This window comes from Nerophis lumbriciformis, linkage group LG03, assembly GCF_033978685.3.
Source record: "Nerophis lumbriciformis linkage group LG03, RoL_Nlum_v2.1, whole genome shotgun sequence".
Taxonomy (NCBI): domain Eukaryota; kingdom Metazoa; phylum Chordata; class Actinopteri; order Syngnathiformes; family Syngnathidae; genus Nerophis; species Nerophis lumbriciformis.
The window spans coordinates 26,516,409-26,538,842 of record NC_084550.2 but is presented as its reverse complement, the minus strand read 5'-3'; positions in this window follow the sequence as shown (position 1 = coordinate 26,538,842).

The following is a 22,434-nucleotide window of genomic DNA, read 5'->3' as shown; positions in this document are numbered from 1 at the left end:
TATCATTGAAGTACTACAAAAATAACCCAATTTGTTGGGTTAAAACAACCCAAAAAGGGGTTTCGACTGTTTTTATTGTGCATGTAGACTTTATACCAAATATTAGTTTCACATTTGAAGTTAAATTGCAAAACTTTTGCAAGATATTACAATTTTTTTGTTTCACCTGTACATGATATGTTATATCATTGAAGTACTACAAAAATAACCCAATTTGTTGGGTTAAAACAACCCAAAAAGGGTTTTCGACTGTTTTTAGTGTGCATGTAATGACTTTATACCAAATATTAGTTTCACATTTGAAGTTAAATTGCAAAACCTTTGCAGGATATTCTTTTTTTTTTTAGTTTCACCTGTACATGATAAGTTATATCTTTGAAGTACTATGAAAATAACCCACTTTGTTGGGTTAAAACAACCCAAAAAGGGGGTTCGACTGTTTTAGTGTGCATGTAATGACTTTATACCAAATACTAGTTTCACATTTGAAGTTCAATTGCAGAAGTTTTGAAGGATATTCCAATTTTTTTTGTTTCACCTGTACATGATGTTATATCATTGAAGTACTACAAAAATAACCCAATTTTGGGGGTTAAAACAACCCAAAAAGGGTTTTAGTGTGCATGTAATGACTTTAAACCTTATATTAGTTTCACATTTGAAGTTAAATTGCGGAACTTTTGCAGGATATTCAAACATTTTTGAGTTTCACCTGTAAATGATATTTAATATCATTGAAGTACTACAAAAAAAAACATTTTGTTGGGTTAAAACAACCCAAAATGGGTTTTAGACCGTTTTTAGTGTGCATGTAATGAATTTATACCAAATATTAGTTTCATATTTGAAGTTGAATTGCAGAACTTTAGCAGGATATTCTATTTTTTTGTTTCACCTGTACATGATATGTTATATCATTGAAGTACTACAAAAATAACCCACTTTGTTGGGTTAAAACTAGGGCTGAAACGACGCGTCGACGTAGTCGACGTCATTTGTTACGTAAATACGTCGACGCCGTTTTTGTGCTTCGACGCGTCGCATATTTACGTCACACTACCGTCATGGCGGAGCGCAAAGCAGACGATGCGAGCGGTGCGAGCGAGGGGAAAAAAGCACGCCAAAAGTCGTCAAAAGTGTGGGAGTATTTCAATAAACGGCCTAAGAAGAAACGCTACTTTTACTCCGCTACTTTTATCTACATTCAGCTCGCTACTCGCTACTAATTTTTATCGATCTGTTAATGCACACTTTGTTTGTTTTGGTCTGTCAGACAGACCTTCAAAGTGCCTGCCTTACTGGTGACGTTTCACTCCGTTCCACCAATCAGATGCAGTCACTGGTGACGTTGGACCAATCAAACAGAGCCAGGCGGTCACATGACCTGACTTAAACAAGTTGAAAAACGTATTGGGGTGTTGCCATTTAGTGGTCAATTGTACGGAATATGTACTGTATTGTGCAATCTACTAATAAAAGTTTCAATCAATAAATCAAAAGTGTGAAGGAAAAAAGACTACTTTTTATTCCAACCGTACATCCCGTCAAAAGCCTAAAGACTGACTGCACAGTTCCGGTCTTCACAATAAAAGTGCCGCTCCATCGCGCCGCGCTTTCAAAATAAGAGTCTCCGAAAGCCAGCGCAAACAAGCTAGCAAGCTACGGAGTTTGCCGCCAATTTATTTCTTGTAAAGTGTATAAAAACGAATATGGAAGATGGACAAATAAGATACCAAAAACCAACCACTTTCATGTGGTATTAGACAGAAAGGAGGAACTTTTTTTCTCCTCCATTTGAAAACGTGGACGTTATAAGCAATACTGTCTGTTTACAATCAATGCAAGTCATCAGAATCAGGTAATACACCAACTTATATTCTTGTCTTCATGAAAGAAAAGGAATCTATATGTTAAACATGCATGTATATTCATTAAAACACCTTTAACATGTAAACAAAAACGGCAAAATAAATAAATATAAATTATATACTGTATATATCAATGTATGTATATATATGTGTATATATATATATATATGTGTGTGTGTATATATATATATATATATATATATATATATATATATATATATATATATGTGTGTGTATATATATATATATGTGTGTATGTTACTCATCAGTTACTCAGTACTTGAGTAGTTTTTTCACAATATACTTTTTACTTTTACTCAAGTAAATATTTGGGTGACTACTCCTTACTTTTACTTGAGTAATAAATCTCTAAAGTAACAGTACTCTTACTTGAGTACAATTTCTGGCTACTCTACCCACCTCTGCTAATAATGTTGTTGTATGCACAACGGCTATAAACGAACATTTGAAAAGAAAACACCCGACAGCGTTCTTGCCATCACCATCAACTAGTCAATCGTCCGCGTGAGTATACGTTGTCATCATTACACAAAAACATGAATGTGTCATTTGTATCTGCGTTGTAAATTCATAAACTAAAACACTGTTTCGCTCTGAGAGACGCGTTTGGCGTGCCTGTTCAGTGTTTACAAAGATGCGCTCCTCTTTAACGCTAACGTTAATTAGTTGTGCAAATACCTTTTACAACATTAACAGTTACATATACTATGTACAAACCAACAATTAACTTTCACTTTAATCATACTATCATTGTTGTGTTATTAAGCAAAATAAGCAATACTTTTACTTTTGTTGAAATGTTTACACTGTTACAGAATATTTCGTTTTGCACTTTTTTGTATTGGATGTTTATCTTTATTTTTGCACATTTTAGCAAATAAGCAATACTTTTACTTTTGAAATGCTTATACTATTGCAGAATATTAAGATTGCACTGGATGTTTACTTTTATATTTGCACATTAAAAAGCAAATAAGCTACTTTTAATTTTGTTAAATGTTAAAAGTTTTAAATGTTTACATTGTTACAGAATATTTTGTCATGTTGTTGTCAATGTTGACTGAGTGGCCATACTTTTTTTTTTGTAAATAAAAGCCATGCCTTTTGAAAAAACTGGCCTACATTTATTTTTTCATCTTCATTTTAAATTAAAAAAAAAATCGGTAAAAGGAAAAATAATCTATAGATTAATCGAAAAAATAATCTATAGATTAACCGATTAATCGAAAAAATAATCTATAGATTAATCGATAGAAAAATAATCATTAGCTGCAGCCTTAGTTAAAACAACCCAAAATGGGTTTTGAACTGTTTTTAGTGTGCATGTAATGACTTTATACCAAATATTAGTTTCATATTTGAAGTTAAATTGCAAAACTTTTGCAGGATAATCAAATTGTTTTAGTTTCACCTGTACATGATATGTTATATCATTGAAGTACTACAAAAATAACCCAATTTTCGGGGTTAAAACAACCCAAAAAGTGTGTTTTACTGTTTTTAGTGTGCATGTAATGACTTTATACCAAATATTAGTTTCACATTTGAAGTTAAATTGCGGAACTTTTGCAGGATATTCAAATTTTTTTGAGTTTCACCTGTACACGATATGTTATATCATTGAAGTACTACACAAATAACCCAATTTGTTGGGTTAAAACAACCTAAAAAGGGTTTTCGATTGTTTTAGTGTGCATGTAATGACTTTATACCTTATATTAGTTTCACATTTGAAGTTAAATTGCAAAACGTTTGCAGGATATTCCAATTATTTTTTTTGTTTCACCTGTACATGATATTCAATATCATCGAAGTACTACAAAAATAACCCATTTTGTTGGGTTAAAACAACCAAAAAAGGTTGTTTTTTTACTGTTTTTAGTGTGCATGTAATGACTTTATACCAAATATTAGTTTCACATTTGAAGTTGAATTGCGGAAATTTTGAAGGATATCCAATTTTTTGGAGTTTCACCTGTACCTTATATTTAATATCATTGAAGTACTACAAAAATAACCCAATTTTGGGGGTTAAAACAACCCAAAAAGGGTTTTAGTGTGCATGTAATGACTTTACACCAAATATTAGTTTCACATATGAAGTTAAATTGCAAAACTTCTGCAGGATGTTCAATTTTTTTTAGTTTTACCTGTACATGATATGTTATGTCATTGAAGTACTACAAAAATAATCCATTTTTGGGGGTTAAAACAACCCAAAAAGGGTTTTAGTGTGCATGTAATGACTTTACACCAAATATTAGTTTCACATTTGAAGTTAAATTGCAAAACTTTTGCAGGATATTCAATTTTTTTTAGTTTTACCTGTACATGATATGTTGTATCATTGAAGTACTGCAAAAATAACCCATTTTGTTGGGTTAAAACAACCCAAAAAGGGGGTTCGACTGTTTTAGTGTGCATGTAATGACATTATATCTTGAAGTTGAATTGCTGAACTTTTGCAGGATATTCCATTTTTTTTAGTTTCACCTGTACATGATATTTATTATCATTGAAGTACAACAAAAATAACCCATTTTGTTGGGTTAAAACAACCCAAAAAGGGTTTTAGTGTGCATGTAATGACTTTACACCAAATATTAGTTTCACATTTGAAGTTAAATTGCAAAACTTTTGCAGGATATTCAATTTTTTTTAGTTTTACCTGTACATGATATGTTGTATCATTGAAGTACTGCAAAAATAACCCATTTTGTTGGGTTAAAACAACCCAAAAAGGGGGTTCGACTGTTTTAGTGTGCATGTAATGACATTATATCTTGAAGTTGAATTGCTGAACTTTTGCAGGATATTCCATTTTTTTTAGTTTCACCTGTACATGATATTTATTATCATTGAAGTACAACAAAAATAACCCATTTTGTTGGGTTAAAACAACCCAAAAAGGGTTTTCGACTGTTTTTAGTGTGCATGTAATGACTTTATACCAAATATTAGTTTCACATTTGAAGTTCAATTGCAGAACTTTTGAAGGATATTCCAATTTTTTTGTTTCACCTGTACATGATATGTTATATCATTGAAGTACTACAAAAATAACCCAATTTTGGGAGTTAAAACAACCCAAAAAGGGTTTTAGTGTGCATGTAATGACTCTACACCAAATATTAGTTTCACATTTGAAGTTGAATTGCGGGAATTTTGAAGGATATCCAATTTTTTTGGAGTTTCACCTGTAAATGATTTTTAATATCATTGAAGTACTACAAAAATAACCCAATTTTGTGGGTTAAAACAACCCAAAAAGGGTTTTAGTGTGCATGTAATGACTTTACACCAAATATTAGTTTCACATTTGAAGTTAAATTGCGGAACTTTTGCAAAATATTCAAATTTTTTTAGTTTCACCTGTACATAAATGATAAATGATAAATGGGTTGTACTTGTATAGCGCTTTTCTACCTTCAAGGTACTCAAAGCGCTTTGACACTACTTCCACATTTACCCATTCACACACACATTCACACTGATGGAGAGAGCTGCCATGCAAGGCGCTAACCAGCACCCATCAGGAGCAAGGGTGAAGTGTCTTGCTCAGGACACAACGGACATGACGAGGTTGGTACTGGGTGGGGATTGAACCAGGGACCCTCGGGTTGCGCACGGCCACTCTTCCACTGCGCCACGCCATGATATGTTAAATCATTAAAGTACGACAAAAATAACCCAATTTGTTGGGTTAAAACAACCCAAAAAGGGTTTTCGACTGTTTTTAGTGTGCATGTAATGACTTTATACCAAATATTAGTTTCACATTTGAAGTTGAATTGCGGAAATTTTGAAGGATATCCAATTTTTTTGGAGTTTCACCTGTTCATGATTTTTAATATCATTGAAGTACTACAAAAATAACCCAATTTTGGGGGTTAAAACAACCCAAAAAGGGTTTAAGTGTGCATGTAATGACATTATATCTTGAAGTTGAATTGCTGAACTTTTGCAGGATATTCCATTTTTTTGAGTTTCACCTATACATGATATTTAATATCATTGAAGTACTACAAAAATAACCAATTTTGTTGGGTTAAAACAACCCAAAATGGGTTTTAGACTGTTTTCAGTATGCATGTAATGACTTTATACCAAATATTAGTTTCATATTTTAAGTTGAATTGCGGAACTTTTGCAGGATATTCTATTTTTTTTGTTTCACCTGTACATGATATGTTGTATGATTGAAGTACTATAAAAATAACCCACTTTGTTGGGTTAAAACAACCCAAAAAGGGTTTTTAACTGTTTTTAGTGTGCATGTAATGACTTTATACCAAATATTAGTTTCACATTTGAAGTTAAATTGCGGAACTTTTGCAGGATATTATCATTTTTTGTTTCACCTGTGCATGATATCTTATATCATTGAAGTACTATAAAAATAACCCAATTTGTTGGGTTAAAACAACCCAAAATGGGTTTTCGACTGTTTTTAATGTGCATGTAATTGTCACCACCTGCTGCCAACTTGTGGTTTGTATTAAGTTTCCCTTTTGTTGGTGCAGTTGACCTTGTTGACCTTTACTTCATTTCTCCTTCCCCTTAGAGTTCCTGTGTTCCCATTGTGGGCGGAGTTGTGAGACGTGCACAGCTGCTCCCAATTTACCCTGATGCTATTTAAGCAGCACCTTGGCAGCTGGATGGCACTTGGTGATTCCACTCCTCGGCTCTCCACTTCTGATGGCTTCCATGCTTCGAGTTTCTTGCAGCTTGTCCTTCTGGCCACTCCCGGTGCCATCCAGCTTGGTGTCTACGTCGGTGGTAGCACGTCTTGCAACTCCGACCCAAGTTTGTTCTATTTTTATATAATAGTTTTTGTTTTATCCACGGTGCCCTTTTTGAGTTCTCCTTTTTGCACCCTCGCCTTTTGTTCCCTCCAGTAAGGAGCGCCTTTTTTGTGAGTATAATACTTCAGTAAAGAACTGTTCAACTCACCTTTTGTCTGCATCCTTGGGTTCCTCTCAAACTGTGTTTTACTGAGCTGTGACAGAATCACCAAGTCATAATGGAACCCGCAGACGAAGATCCTGTTCGACGGGCTCTCAGGGCTCATGGTCAGCAAATAAGCCATCATGAACAGAGTTTGGCTAACCTGACAACACTAGTGCAAGAAATGCACACCCGCATGTTTGTCCCTCACCCGCTCCTGGGCTCGGAGGTAACTCAACCTGCAGCTGGAAACGCCTCGACATCGGGTTTTTCCACCCGAGAACCCAGCATACCACACCCACCCAGGTATGAGGGGGACTTTGGACAATGCAGACTTTTATTATACCAATGCTCCTTAGTATTTGCACAGCAGCCTCACTCGTACTCAACAGACTCCGCCCGTGTGGCATATATACTCAGTCTACTGGCTGGAAGAGCAGCACGCTGGGCTATGGAGATATGTGAGAGCAAACCAGAACTTCGTTCCAGTCTACCTCTGTTTTCTGCTGAGCTGCGCAGCGTTTTTGATCACCCTGTGAGGGAACGAGAGGCAGGCAGTCGCCTCCTCGCTACTCGCCAGGGGTCCTCCTCTACAGCCGACCACTCAATCTCCTTCAGGATCCTGGCAGCGGAGAGTGGCTGGGGGGAGAGAGCATTGCGGGGAATATACCTGGCTAGCCTTAGCCCCCGCATCCAAGACAAGCTGGCTGCCCGTGACGAAACCCAGACCCTAGAGGAGCTCATTTCACTCTCCATCCGATTGGACAACCGCCTACGAGAGCGACACGCTCAGAAGGGGAGGGATCCTCCGTCCACCAGATGGCAGTCACCTACCAGGTCTCCACATTTTCCGTCCAAGCCTCAGGGAGGGTCGCTTCCGCCTTCTGACTGCAGTGCCCCGGAGGAGGGGCTAGAGGAGGCGATACCCATGCAGCTGGGTGGAAGCCGCCTGTCATCAGCGGAGAGGATTCGTCGGCTGAGGTTGCGGTTATGCCTGTACTGTGGAGCTGCGGACCACGTCGTCGTTCGCTGTCCTGCGCGCCCTACTAGGGGCCGTCCTGCTTCCACCGGAGATCTTCCTCGGCCAAGAGGACCACCTTTGCCGCCTGTCCCGGCCGGAACATCTGCATCTTCTCCGCTGGTGGGAAGACTCCAAGTGGAAGGTACTCTGTCATGGGGGGGGGACTCGTGCCCTATTACGGCACTAATTGACTCAGGGGCAGATGAGAACATTATTGACAATGGGCTTGTTGAGTTGTTAAAGATTCCTACTGTGTGTGTGGAGCGCATTAAGACTGTTAGCTCACTTGACGGGCGTCACCTGGCTAATATTACGCATCAAACACACACCACATCCCTCCTTATTTCGGGAAATCACAGTGAGAAGGTTAGTTTTTTGATAATGCCTTCTCGTTCAGCACCCGTAGTTCTTGGCCTTCCTTGGTTGCAACGTCACAGTCCTAGCATAGATTGGACCACACTAAAAATTAGTAATTGGAGTATTTTTTGTCATAGTCACTGTTTGCGCTCCGCTTCGTCTCCTACTAAGCCTGTTACTCTTCCTAGTCCTCAACCCCCTGATCTTTCACTGATTCCTGAAGAATATCATTCGCTTAGTGATGTGTTTTGTAAAGACCTGGCTACGTCGCTACCCCCCTACCGCCCATATGACTGTGCCATTGACCTCCTTCCAGGGTCTCCGCTACCTTCTTCACGACTATACAATATTTCGCGTCCCGAACAGCATGCTATGGAGGAATACATCTCCTCTTCACTCGCCGCCGGACACATTCGTCCCTCTTCCGCTCCCGTGGCGGCTGTTTTTTTTTTCGTTAAGAAGAAGGATGGAGGGTTGCGACCCTGTATAGACTACCGAGCCCTAAACAAGATCACTGTTAAGAATAAATACCCCCTTCCACTACTGGAGTCTTCGTTTGCGCCTCTGCATGGGGCGGTAGTATTTACCAAATTAGATCTACGTAACGCGTATCACCTTGTGCGCATCCGTCAGGGCGATGAATGGAAGACCGCGTTTAACACTCCTCTAGGCCACTTTGAGTATTGCGTCATGCCGTTCGGCCTCACAAATGCTCCCGGTGTTTTTCAGTGTTTGATCAATGATGTTCTCCGCGACATGATAGGTCATTTCGTAGTAGTGTACTTGGACGACATACTTATCTTTTCACGCTCCATTGAAGTACACCATCAGCATGTCCGTCTGGTCTTGCAGAGACTTTTAGAAAACCGATTATTTGTTAAACCGCAAAAATGCACGTTTCATTCTCCCACAGTGTCGTTTCTGGGGCTGATTGTAGAGAGGGGGCAGGTTAAGCCAGACCCAGCTAAGGTCCAAGCTGTGGTAGACTGGCCTACACCGTCATCCAGGAAGCTGTTGCAGCGGTTTCTAGGGTTCGCAAACTTTTACCGACGTTTTATTAGAGACTTTACTAAAGTAGCGCAGCCTTTAAATAGATTAACGTCCTCTAAAGTTCCTTTTGTGTGGTCCTCAGAGGCTGACCAGGCTTTTCGACGCCTTAAATCTCTTTTTACCTCTGCTCCTGTATTAGTCCACTGTAATCATGATCTCCCATTTTTTGTTGAGGTGGACGCATCTGACACCGGTGTCGGGGCTGTGCTGTCCCAGCATTCCAGTGCCGATCGGAGGCTGCACCCCTGCGCCTTCTTTTCCAAACGCCTTTCACCTGCAGAGAGGAACTATGATATTGGGAACCGAGAGCTTCTGGCAGTGGTACTGGCCCTACAAGAATGGAGGCACTGGCTGGAGGGTGCTAAACATCCTATCATCATTTATACGGATCATCGTAACCTAGCCTACCTCCGCTCTGCTCAACGCCTCAATCCCCGCCAGGCTCGGTGGGCCCTATTCCTCACAAGGTTTGACTTCTGTATCACTTTTCGCCCAGGGTCACTCAATGGTAAACCTGACGCCTTGTCGAGGATGTTCTCTCCCCCAACAGAAGACACTCCCCCAGAGACCATCCTTCCCCAGTCCCGGATCCTTGGCGCATTACAGTGGGAGGTTGAGAGGCGTGTGTCGGAGGCTATGAAGAACTCCCCATCTCCTGTTGGCTGCCCCCCTGGTCGCCTTTTTGTGCCGAGAACCCTCCGTCCAGAAGTCTTGTCTTGGGCTCACACCTCCAAGATTGCCTGCCACCCAGGTGCCACACATACTGAGTTCCTACTCACTCAGCGCTTCTGGTGGCCAACCATCCACACTGACACGAAGAAATTTGTGGCTGCATGCCCTGTCTGCGCCAGGAGCAAGGATTCCCATCAGGCTCCTGCGGGGTTGCTGCAGCCCCTTCCCATCCCCTCTCGTCCATGGTCGCACATTGCTCTGGACTTTGTCACTGGTCTACCCATCTCCAGGGGGTTTTCTGTCGTCCTCACCATTGTAGACAGATTCTCTAAATTCACACACTTTGTCCCCCTTTGTAGACTTCCCTCCTCCCTGGAAACCGCCAAACTTCTGGTCACCCATGTGGTTCGTCTTCACGGGATCCCCATGGAAGTGGTGTCAGACAGAGGTCCTCAATTTTCATCTGCTACATGGAGATCATTCTGCAACCTGTTGGGGGCCACTGTTAGTATGTCATCAGGATACCACCCGCAATCTAATGGACAATCTGAAAGAGCCAACCAGGACTTGGGGGCGGCCTTGAGATGTGTTTGTCACCAACATCCAGCATTGTGGTCCACCTATCTCCCTTGGGTGGAGTATGCCCGTAACACTCTCATTTGTTCTTCTACTGGCCGGTCCCCTTTTCAAGTGGTGCATGGGTTCCAACCTCCTATATTTTCCTCTCTGGAAGTAGAGTCTGCAGTCCCTTCTGTGACTGCATTCCTGCGCCGGGTGCACCGCGTGTGGCGTGATACCCGTGCCGCCCTATCTCGCACTGCCAGACAAAACCAAACCATGGCTAATCGTCATCGCAGACCAGCCCCTGAATACAAACCCTGCCAAAAGGTTTGGCTATCATCCCGAGATATCACACTGCCAGGAGAGTCGAAGAAACTGGCACCGAGATTTATTGGACCATACGAGGTGAAGCGGATGATTACCCCCGTCACAGCTCGACTCAAGGTACCTAAGTCTTTTAAGTCATACCCAGTCTACCATGTCTCCCGCCTGAAACCCGTCGAGTCGAGCGACCTTAGCCCTCCATCAGTGTCTCCCACAGCGCCTCTGCAGGTGGAGGGTCATCCGGCCTCCATAGTCAACACCATCCTGGACGCCAGAAGGCGAGGCAGGGGGGTGCAGTTTCTGATCGACTGGAAGGGTTACCCCCCAGAGGATCGTTCCTGGATCTCTCGTTCCCTTATCATTGATAAAACGCTAATTACAGATTTTTATCACAGATTTCCTGAAAAACCAGGAGGTCCGCCAGGTGGCGTCCGTTGATTAAGGGGGGGGATACTGTCACCACCTGCTGCCAACTTGTGGTTTGTATTAAGTTTTCCTTTTGTTGGTGCAGTTGACCTTGTTGACCTTTACTTCATTTCTCCTTCCCCTTAGAGTTCCTGTGTTCCCATTGTGGGCGGAGTTGTGAGACGTGCACAGCTGCTCCCAATTTACCCTGATGCTATTTAAGCAGCACCTTGGCAGCTGGATGGCACTTGGTGATTCCACTCCTCGGCTCTCCACTTCTGATGGCTTCCATGCTTCGAGTTTCTTGCAGCTTGTCCTTCTGGCCACTCCCGGTGCCATCCAGCTTGGTGTCTACGTCGGTGGTAGCACGTCTTGCAACTCCGAACCAAGTTTGTTCTATTTTTATATAATAGTTTTTGTTTTATCCACGGTGCCCTTTTTGAGTTCTCCTTTTTGCACCCTCGCCTTTTGTTCCCTCCAGTAAGGAGCGCCTTTTTTGTGAGTATAATACTTCAGTAAAGAACTGTTCAACTCACCTTTTGTCTGCATCCTTGGGTTCCTCTCAAACTGTGTTTTACTGAGCTGTGACAGTAATGACTTTATACCAAATATTAGTTTCATATTTGAAGTTAAATTGCAAAACCTTTGCAGGATATTCCTTTTTTTGTTTGTTTCACCTGTACATGATATGTTATATCATTGAAGTACTACAAAAATAACCCAATTTGTTGGGTTAAAACAACCCAAAATGGGTTTTTGACTGTTTTTAGTGTGCATGTAATGACTTTATACCTTATATTAGTTTCACATTTGAAGTTGAATTGCGGAACTTTTGAAGGATATCCAATCTTTTGGAATGTCTCCTGTACATGATATTTAATATCATCGAAGCACTACAAAAATAACCCAATTTTGGGGGTTAAAACAACCCAAAAAGGGTTTTAGTGTGCATGTAATGACTTTATACCAAATATTAGTTTCACATTTGAAGTTCAATTGCAGAAGTTTTGAAGGATATTCCAATTTTTTTGTTTCACCTGTACATGCTATGTTATATCATTGAAGTACTACAAAAATAACCCAATTTTGGGGGTTAAAACAACCCAAAAAGGGTTTTAGTGTGCATGTAATGACTTTACACCAAATATTAGTTTCCCATTTGAATTTAAATTGCAAAACTTTTGCAGGATATAAAATTTTTTTTAGTTTCACCTGTACATATGTTATATCATTGAAGTACTGCAAAAATAACCCAATTCTTTGGGTTAAAACAACCCAAAAAGGGGGTTCGACTGTTTTAGTGTGCATGTAATGAATTTATACCAAATATTAGTTTCATATTTGAAGTTGAATTGCGGAACTTTTGCAGGATATTCTATTTTTTTGTTTCACCTGTACATGATATGTTATATCATTGAAGTACTACTAAAATAACCCACTTTGTTGGGTTAAAACAACCCAAAATGGGTTTTTAACTGTTTTTAGTGTGCATGTAATGACTTTATACCTTATATTAGTTTCATATTTGAAGTTGAATTACAAAACTTTTGCAGGATATTCAAATTGTTTTAGTTTCACCTGTACATGATATGTTATATCATTGAAGTACTACAAAAATAACCCAATTTTCGGGGTTAAAACAACCCAAAAAGGGTGTTTTACTGTTTTTAGTGTGCATGTAATGACTTTATACCAAATATTAGTTTCACATTTGAAGTTGTACTGCGGAAGTTTTGAAGGATATCCAATTTTTTTTAGTTTTGCCTGTACATGGTATGTTATATCATTGAAGTACTACAAAAATAACCCAATTTGTTGGGTTAAAACAACCCAAAAAGGGGGTTTGATTGTTTTTAGTGTGCATGTAATGACTTTATACCAAATATTAGTTTCACATTTGAAGTTAAATTGCACACTAGCAAGCTGTGTTTTAAAGGACAGCTTCAGTGTTTATAGCTCCACCTTTGTTCGTTTTTTAAACCCGAAACACGCCCGTTCTCCCTCTCCCGTCTGCACACTGTTTCTGCTTGCAAGTGTGTGTGTGTTAAATAAACAAATTGATATTTTTCAAAGGCAGTATAGTTCTCTCTCTCTCAATTGCTCTGTTTATTGCTATTCTGAATGTTGCTGGGTCGGGTTTGGTTTTGGAATTGGAATTGTATTATTATGGTATTGCTGTGTATTGTTTTGTTGGATTGATTAATTAACTTTAAAAAAATAATAATAAAAATAAGCAATTATAATGACTTTAAAAGTCTTATATAAGTTAAAATAAAACAAAAAAAAGACTAAAAGTCTTATGTAGGTAAAAAAAAAAGACTTTAAAAGTCTTATATAAGTACAAAAAAATAAAATAAATAAATAAATAAAATGACTTTAAAAGTCTTATATAAGTTAAAAAAACAAAAAAAGACTTTGAAAGTCTTGTATAAGTAAAAAAAAACTTTAAAAGTATTATATAAGTACAAAAAAATAAAATAAATAAAATAACTTTAAAAGTCTTATATAAGTACAAAAAAATAAAATAAATAAATAAAATGACTTTAAAAGTCTTATATAAGTTAAAAAAACAAAACAAAACAAAAACGACTTTAAGTCTTGTATAAGTTAAAATTAAAAAAAAAAATACTTTAAAAGTCTTATATAAGTACAAAAAATAAAATAAATAAATAAATAAAATAAAAAGACTTTAAAATTCTTATATAAGTTAAAAAAACAAAAAACAAAGACTTTAAAAGTCTTATAAGTATAAAAATAAAATAAATAAAAAAATAAAATAAAATGACTTTAAGTCTTATATAAGTATAAAAATTAAAAAAAATACTTTAAAAGTCTTATATAAGTACGAAAAAATAAAATAAAATAAAATGACTTTAAAAGTCTTATATAAGTAACAAAATGAATAATAAAAAACACAATTAAATGACTTTAAAAGTCTTATATAAGTAAAAAAATAAAATAAAAAGGCAGTGTAGTTAGTGCCTTCAACCCTAATCACTACCATATATGGAGGATATGCGCACAATCCAAAGTAGCTCGTTTGGAGGAAGTCAGACGGCGGGCAAGATTGTTTTATAAACATCTAGGCCGTGTCTTCATGGTTGGATTTTCCGGATGGTAAATACCGAAAAAAACAGGCACTAATAGGGAAGACAAGTTGGTTTTGCACAATAGGTCCCTTTCAAGCCTATACGCCAATTTTAAAACGGACTTGAACCGAAAAGGAAGTGACAACGAGCATTGACCGTTTTTTCACATTTAGATAATTACAGAGTAATTACAGAGGCACCACCGCCGTCAGGTAAACGCAACACATCCAATTAAAAATTGCCCTCAGGAAACTAAACCAGCTCGCTAAACTCCAGCGCTCCTGCAATGATGTAAATAAAGTTCCTTTTCCTTTCATTTAGGCTGTTTACATTTCAGACCTGTTAGACTGGCTCTGATTGGTTACAGCATCTAATCATCACGTTGTGTAAATGATAAATAAAAAGAGAATACAACAAATCCTTTTCAACTTGTATTCAATTGAATAGACTGCAAAGACAAGATATTTAACGTTGGAACTGGAAAACTTTGTTGTTTTTCGCAAATATTAGCTCATTTGGGATGTGATGCCATGCAACATGTTTCAAAAAAGCTGGCACAAGTGGAAAAAAAGACAGAGAAAGGTGAGGAATGCTCGTCAAAACACTTTTTTGGAACATCCCACAGGTGAACGGGCTAATTGGGAACAGGAGGGTGCCATGATTGGGTATAAAAGCAGCTTCCGTGAAATGCTTAGTCATTCACAAACAGAGACGGGTCGAGGGTCACCACTTTGTCAACAAATTGACTGAGCAAATTGTTTAAAAACAACATTTCTCAACCAGCTATTGCAAGGAATTTAGGGATTTCACCATCTACGCTCCATAATATCATCAAAAGGTTCAGAGAATCTGGAGAAATCACTGCACGTAAGCCATGACATTACACACCTTGGATCCCTCAGGCTGTACTGCATCAAAAAGCCACATCAGTGTGTAAAGGATATCACCACATGGGCTCGGGGACACTTTAGGAAACCACTGTCAGTAACTACAGTTGGTCGCTACATCTGTAAGTGCAAGTTAAAACTCTACTATGCAAAGCCAAAGCCATTTTATCAACAACACCCAGAAACTCCGCTGGGCCCGAGCTCATCTAAGATGGACTGATGCAAAATGGAAAAGTGTCCTGTGGTCTGACGAGTCCACATTTCAAATTGTTTTTGGAAACTGTGGACGTCGTGTCCTCCGGACCAAAGAGGAAAAGAATCATTCGGATTGTTCTAGGCGCAAAGTGTAAAAGGCAGCATGTGTGATGGTATGGGGATGTATTAGTGCCCAAGACATGGGTAACTTACACATCTGTGAAAGCGCCATTAATGCTGAAAGGTACATACAGGTTTTGGAGCGACATATGTTGCCATTTAAGCAACGTTATCATGGACGCCCCTGCTTATTTCAGCGAGACAATGCCAAAACTGTCAAAAAGTCGGCATTTTTTCTGTCAAAAAGTCGGCATTTTTTCCAGTTAAAAAGTGGATTTTTTCTGTAAAAAAATTGGGATTTTTTTTCTGTCAAAAAGTCTGCAATTTTTCTGTGAAAAAGTCGACATTTTTTCTGTCAAAAAGTCGACATTTTTCCTGACAAAAACTCGGCATTTTGCCTGTCAAAAAGTCTGCATTTTTTCCTGTCAAAAAGTTCAAATTTTTTCTGTTAAAAGTCGGGACATTTTCTTTCAAAAAGTCGGGATTTTTTTCTATCAAAAAGTCTGCAATTTTCCTGTCAAAAAGTCTGCATTTTTCTGTGAAAAAGTCGACATTTTTTCTGTCAAAAAGTCGACATTTTTCCTGACAAAAAGTCAGCATTTTTCCTGTCAAAAAGTCAGCTTTTTTTTTGTCAAAAAGTAAGCTTTTTTCTGACAAAAAGTCGGAATTTTTTCTGTCAAAAAGTTGGTGGGGTTTTCTGTTAAAAAAATCAGGATTTTTCCTGTCAAAAAGTTGGGGGGGTTTTCTGTTAAAAAATCTGGATTTTTCCTGTCAAAAAGTCTGCAATTTTCCTGTCAAAAAGTCAGCAATTTTTCTGACAAAAAGTCTGCATTTTGCCTGCCAAAAAGTCTGCATTTTTCCTGTCAAAAAGTTGGATTTTTTTTCTGTTAGAAAGTTGGGACATTTTCTTTCAAAAAGTCAAGATTTTTTCCTGGTAAAAAAATTGGGATTTTTCCTGTCAAAAAGTCAGCAATTTTCCTGTCAAAAAGTCAACATTTTTTCTGTCAAAAAGTCGACATTTTTTCCGTCAAAAAGTCGACATTTTTTCTGTCAAAAAGTCAGCTTGTTTTTTGGTCAAAAAGTCAGCATTTCTTCAGTCAAAAAGTAAGCTTTTTTTTGGTCAAAAGGTAAGCTTTTTTTGTCAAAAAGTCGGAATTTTTTCTGTCAAAAAGTCAGGGGGGTTTTCTGTTAAAAAATCTGGATTTTTCCTGTCAAAAAGTCAGCAATTTTTCTGCCAAAAAGTTGGCATTATGCCTGCCAAAAAGTCTGCATTTTTCCTTTCAAAAAGTTGGATTTTTTTCTTGTTAAAAAGTTGGGACATTTTCTGTCAAAAAGTCTGCATTTTTTTCTGTCAAAAAGTTGGAATTTCCTCAGTCAAAAAGTGGGCATTTTTTCTTTCAAAAAATTGGGATTTTTTCCTGTCAAAAAGTCGGCACTTTTTCTGTCAAAAAGTCTGCATTTTTCTGTCAAAAAGTCGGCATTTTTTCTGTAAAAAAATTGGGATTTTTTCCTGTCAAAAAGTCAGCTTTTTTCTGTCAAAAAGTTGGAATTTCTTCTGTCAAAAAGTCGGCATTTTTTCTGTCAAAAAATCTGGATTTTTCCTGTCAAAAAGTCAGCAATTTTCCTGTCAAAAAGTCAGCATTTTGCCTGCCAAAAAGTCTGCATTTTTCCTGTCAAAAAGTTGGATTTTTTTTCTGTTAAAAAGTCGGGACATTTTCTTTCAAAAAGTCGAGATTTTTTCCATGTAAAAAATTGGGATTTTTCCTGTCAAAAAGTCAACAATTTTCCTGTCAAAAAGTCGACATTTTTTCTGTCAAAAAACAACATTTTTTCTGTCAAAAAGTCGACATTTTTTCTGCCAAAAAGTCGGCATTTTGCCTGCCAAAAAGTTGGCATTTTTTCCTGTCAAAAAGTCAGCTTTTTTTTTTGTCAAGAAGTTTGAATTTTTTCTGTTAAAAGTCGGGACATTCTCTTTCAAAAAGTCGGGATTTTTTTCTGACAAAAAGTCTGCAATTTTCCTGTCAAAAAGTCGACATTTTTTCTGTCAAAAAGTCGACATTTTTCCTGACAAAAACTCGGCATTTTGCCTGTCAAAAAGTCAGCATTTTTCCTGTCAAAAAGTAAGGTTTTTTTGTTGTCAAAAAGTAAGCTTTTTTCTGTCAAAAAGTCGGAATTTTTTCTGTCGAAAAGTCGGGGGGGTTTTCTGTTAAAAAATCTGGATTTTTCCTGTCAAAAAGTCTGCAATTTTCCTGTCAAAAAGTCAGCAATTTTTCTGACAAAAAGTCTGCATTTTGCCTGCCAAAAAGTCTGCATTTTTCCTGTCAAAAAGTTGGATTTTTTTTCTGTTAAAAAGTTGGGACATTTTCTTTCAAAAAGTCAAGATTTTTTTCTGGTAAGAAAATTGGGATTTTTCCTGTCAAAAAGTCAGCAATTTTTCTGTCAAAAAGTCGACATTCTTTCTAACAAAAAGTCGTCATTTTGCCTGTCGAAAAGTCTGCATTTTTCCTGTCAAAATGTCAGCTTTTTTCTGTCAAAAAGTCAGCTTGTTTTTTGGTCAAAAAGTCTGCATTTCTTCAGTAAAAAAGTAGGCATTTTTTCTGTTAAAAAAATTGATTTTTCTGTTAAAAAAATGAAATTTTTTCCTGTCAAAAAGTCAGGGGTTTTTCTGCCAAAAAGTCAGCATTTTTTCCTGTCAAAAAGTCGGCACTTTTCCTGTCAAAAAGTCGGCACTTTTTCTGTCAAAAAGTCTGCATTTTTTTTCTGTCAAAAAGTCTGCATTTTGTCTGTCAAAAAGTCTGCATTTTTCCTGTCAAAAAGTTGGATTTTTTTCTGTTAGAAAGTTGGGACATTTTCTTTCAAAAAGTCAAGATTTTTTCCTGGTAAAAAAATTGGGATTTTTCCTGTCAAAAAGTCAGCAATTTTCCTGTCAAAAAGTCTGCAATTTTTCTGTGAAAAAGTCGACATTTTTTCTGTCAAAAAGTCGACATTTTTCCTGACAAAAACTCGGCATTTTGCCTGTCAAAAAGTCAGCATTTTTCCTGTCAAAAAGTAAGGTTTTTTTGTTGTCAAAAAGTAAGCTTTTTTCTGTCAAAAAGTCAGAATTTTTTCTGTCGAAAAGTCGGGGGGGTTTTCTGTTAAAAAATCTGGATTTTTCCTGTCAAAAAGTCTGCAATTTTCCTGTCAAAAAGTCAGCAATTTTTCTGACAAAAAGTCGGCATTTTGCCTGCCAAAAAGTCTGCATTTTTCCTGTCAAAAAGTTGGATTTTTTTTCTGTTAAAAAGTTGGGACATTTTCTTTCAAAAAGTCAAGATTTTTTTCTGGTAAGAAAATTGGGATTTTTCCTGTCAAACAGTCAGCAATTTTTCTGTCAAAAAGTCGACATTCTTTCTAACAAAAAGTCGGCATTTTGCCTGTCGAAAAGTCTGCATTTTTCCTGTCAAAATGTCAGCTTTTTTCTGTCAAAAAGTCAGCTTGTTTTTTGGTCAAAAAGTCTGCATTTCTTCAGTAAAAAAGTAGGCATTTTTTCTGTTAAAAAAATTGATTTTTCTGTAAAAAAAATGAAATTTTTTCCTGTCAAAAAGTCAGGGGTTTTTCTGCCAAAAAGTCAGCATTTTTTCCTGTCAAAAAGTCGGCACTTTTCCTGTCAAAAAGTCGGCACTTTTTCTGTCAAAAAGTCTGCATTTTTTTTCTGTCAAAAAGTCTGCATTTTTCCTGTCAAAAAGTTGGATTTTTTTTCTGTTAGAAAGTTGGGACATTTTCTTTCAAAAAGTCAAGATTTTTTCCTGGTAAAAAAATTGGGATTTTTCCTGTCAAAAAGTCAGCAATTTTCCTGTCAAAAAGTCAGCAATTTTCCTGTCAAAAAGTCGACATTTTTTCCGTCAAAAAGTCAACATTTTTTCTGTCAAAAAGTCAGCTTGTTTTTTGGTCAAAAAGTCTGCATTTCTTCAGTCAAAAAGTAGGCATTTTTTCTGTCAAAAAGTAAGCTTTTTTTTGGTCAAAAGGTAAGCTTTTTTTTTTGTCAAAAAGTCGGAATTTTTTCTGTCAAAAAGTCAGGGGGGGTTTCTGTTAAGAAATCTGGATTTTTCCTGTCAAAAAGTCTGCATTTTTCCTGTCAAAAAGTTGGATTTTTTTTCTGTTAAAAAGTTGGGACATTTCCTGTCAAAAAGTCTGCATTTTTTTCTGTCAAAAAGTTGGAATTTCCTCAGTCAAAAAGTGGCCATTTTTTCTTTCAAAAAATTGGGATTTTTTCAGGTCAAAAAGTCGGCACTTTTTCTGTCAAAAAGTCTGCATTTTTCTGTCAAAAAGTCGGCATTTTTTCTGTAAAAAAATTGGGATTTTTTGCTGTCAAAAAGTCGGGGGTTTTTCTGCCAAAAAGCTGGAATTTCTTCTGTCAAAAAGTCGGCATTTTTTCTGTAAAAAAATTGGGATTTTTTCCTGTCAAAAAGTCGGGGGTTTTTCTGCCAAAAAGTCAGCTTTTTTCTGTCAAAAAGTCGACATTTTTCCTGACAAAAACTCGGCATTTTGCCTGTCAAAAAGTCAGCATTTTTCCTGTCAAAAAGTCAGCTTTTTTTTGTCAAAAAGTAAGCTTTTTTCTGTCAAAAAGTCGGAATTTTTTCTGTCAAAAAGTTGGTGGGGTTTTCTGTTAAAAAAATCTGGATTTTTCCTGTCAAAAAGTTGGGGGGGTTTTCTGTTAAAAAATCTGGATTTTTCCTGTCAAAAAGTCAGCAATTTTATTGACAAAAAGTCTGCATATTGCCTGCCAAAAAGTCTGCATTTTTCCTGTCAAAAAGTTGGATTTTTTTCTGTTAGAAAGTTGGGACATTTTCTTTCAAAAAGTCAAGATTTTTTCCTGGTAAAAAAATTGGGATTTTTCCTGTCAAAAAGTCGACATTTTTTCTGTCAAAAAGTCAGCATTTCTTCAGTCAAAAAGTATGCCTTTTTTCTGTCAAAAAGTAAGCTTTTTTTTGTCAAAAAGTCGGAATTTTTTCTGTCAAAAAGTCAGGGGGATTTTCTGTTAAAAAATCTGGATTTTTCCTGTCAAAAAGTCAGCAATTTTTCTGCCAAAAAGTTGGCATTATGCCTGCCAAAAAGTCTGCATTTTTCCTGTCAAAAAGTTGGATTTTTTTCCTGTTAAAAAGTTGGGACATTTTCTGTCAAAAAGTCTGCATTTTTTTCTGTCAAAAAGTTGGAATTTCCTCAGTCAAAAAGTGGGCATTTTTTCTTTCAAAAAATTGGGATTTTTTCCTGTCAAAAAGTCGGCACTTTTTCTGTCAAAAAGTCTGCATTTTTCTGTCAAAAAGTCGGCATTTTTTTCTGTAAAAAAATTGGGATTTTTTCCTGTCAAAAAGTCGGGGGTTTTTCTGCCAAAAAGTTGGAATTTCTTCTGTCAAAAAATCGGGAGTTTTTTCTGTTAAAAAATCTGGATTTTTCCTGTCAAAAAGTCAGCAATTTTTCTGCCAAAAAGTCGGCATTTTGCCTGCCAAAAAGTCTGCATTTTTCCTGTCAAAAAGTTGGATTTTTTTTCTGTTAAAAAGTCGGGACATTTTCTTTCAAAAAGTCGAGATTTTTTCCTTGTAAAAAATTGGGATTTTTCCTGTCAAAAAGTCAACAATTTTCCTGTCAAAAAGTCGACATTTTTTCTGTCAAAAAGTCAACATTTTTTCTGCCAAAAAGTCGGCATTTTGCCTGCCAAAAAGTTGGCATTTTTTCCTGTCAAAAAGTCAGCTTTTTTTTTTGTCAAGAAGTTCGAATTTTTTCTGTTAAAAGTCGGGACATTCTCTTTCAAAAAGTCGGGATTTTTTCTGACAAAAAGTCTGCAATTTTCCTGTCAAAAAGTCTGCAATTTTTCTGTGAAAAAGTCGACATTTTTTCTGTCAAAAAGTCGACATTTTTCCTGACAAAAACTCGGCATTTTGCCTGTCAAAAAGTCAGCATTTTTCCTGTCAAAAAGTAAGGTTTTTTTGTTGTCAAAAAGTAAGCTTTTTTCTGTCAAAAAGTCGGAATTTTTTCTGTCAAAGTCGGGGGGGGGGTTTTCTGTAAAAAAATCTGGATTTTTCCTGTCAAAAAGTCTGCAATTTTCCTGTCAAAAAGTCAGCAATTTTTCTGACAAAAAGTCGGCATTTTGCCTGCCAAAAAGTCTGCATTTTTCCTGTCAAAAAGTTGGGACATTTTCTTTCAAAAAGTCAAGATTTTTTCCTGTCAAAAAGTCTGCAATTTTCCTGTCAAAAAGTCAGCAATTTTTCTGACAAAAAGTCGGCATTTTGCCTGCCAAAAAGTCTGCATTTTTCCTGTCAAAAAGTTGGATTTTTTTCTGTTAAAAAGTTGGGACATTTTCTTTCAAAAAGTCAAGATTTTTTCCTGTCAAAAAGTCTGCAATTTTCCTGTCAAAAAGTCAGCAATTTTTCTGACAAAAAGTCGGCATTTTGCCTGCCAAAAAGTCTGCATTTTTCCTGTCAAAAAGTTGGATTTTTTTCTGTTAAAAAGTTGGGACATTTTCTTTCAAAAAGTCAAGATTTTTTCCTGTCAAAAAGTCTGCAATTTTCCTGTCAAAAAGTCAGCAATTTTTCTGACAAAAAGTCGGCATTTTGCCTGCCAAAAAGTCAGCAATTTTTCTGCCAAAAAGTTGGCATTATGCCTGCCAAAAAGTCTGCATTTTTCCTGTCAAAAAGTTGGGACATTTTCTGTCAAAAAGTCTGCATTTTTTTCTGTCAAAAAGTTGGAATTTCCTCAGTCAAAAAGTGGGCATTTTTTCTTTCAAAAAATTGGGATTTTTTCCTGTCAAAAAGTCGGCACTTTTTCTGTCAAAAAGTCTGCGTTTTTCTGTCAAAAAGTCGGCATTTTTTTCTGTAAAAAAATTGGGATTTTTTCCTGTCAAAAAGTCGGGGTTTTTTCTGCCAAAAAGTCAGCTTTTTTCTGTC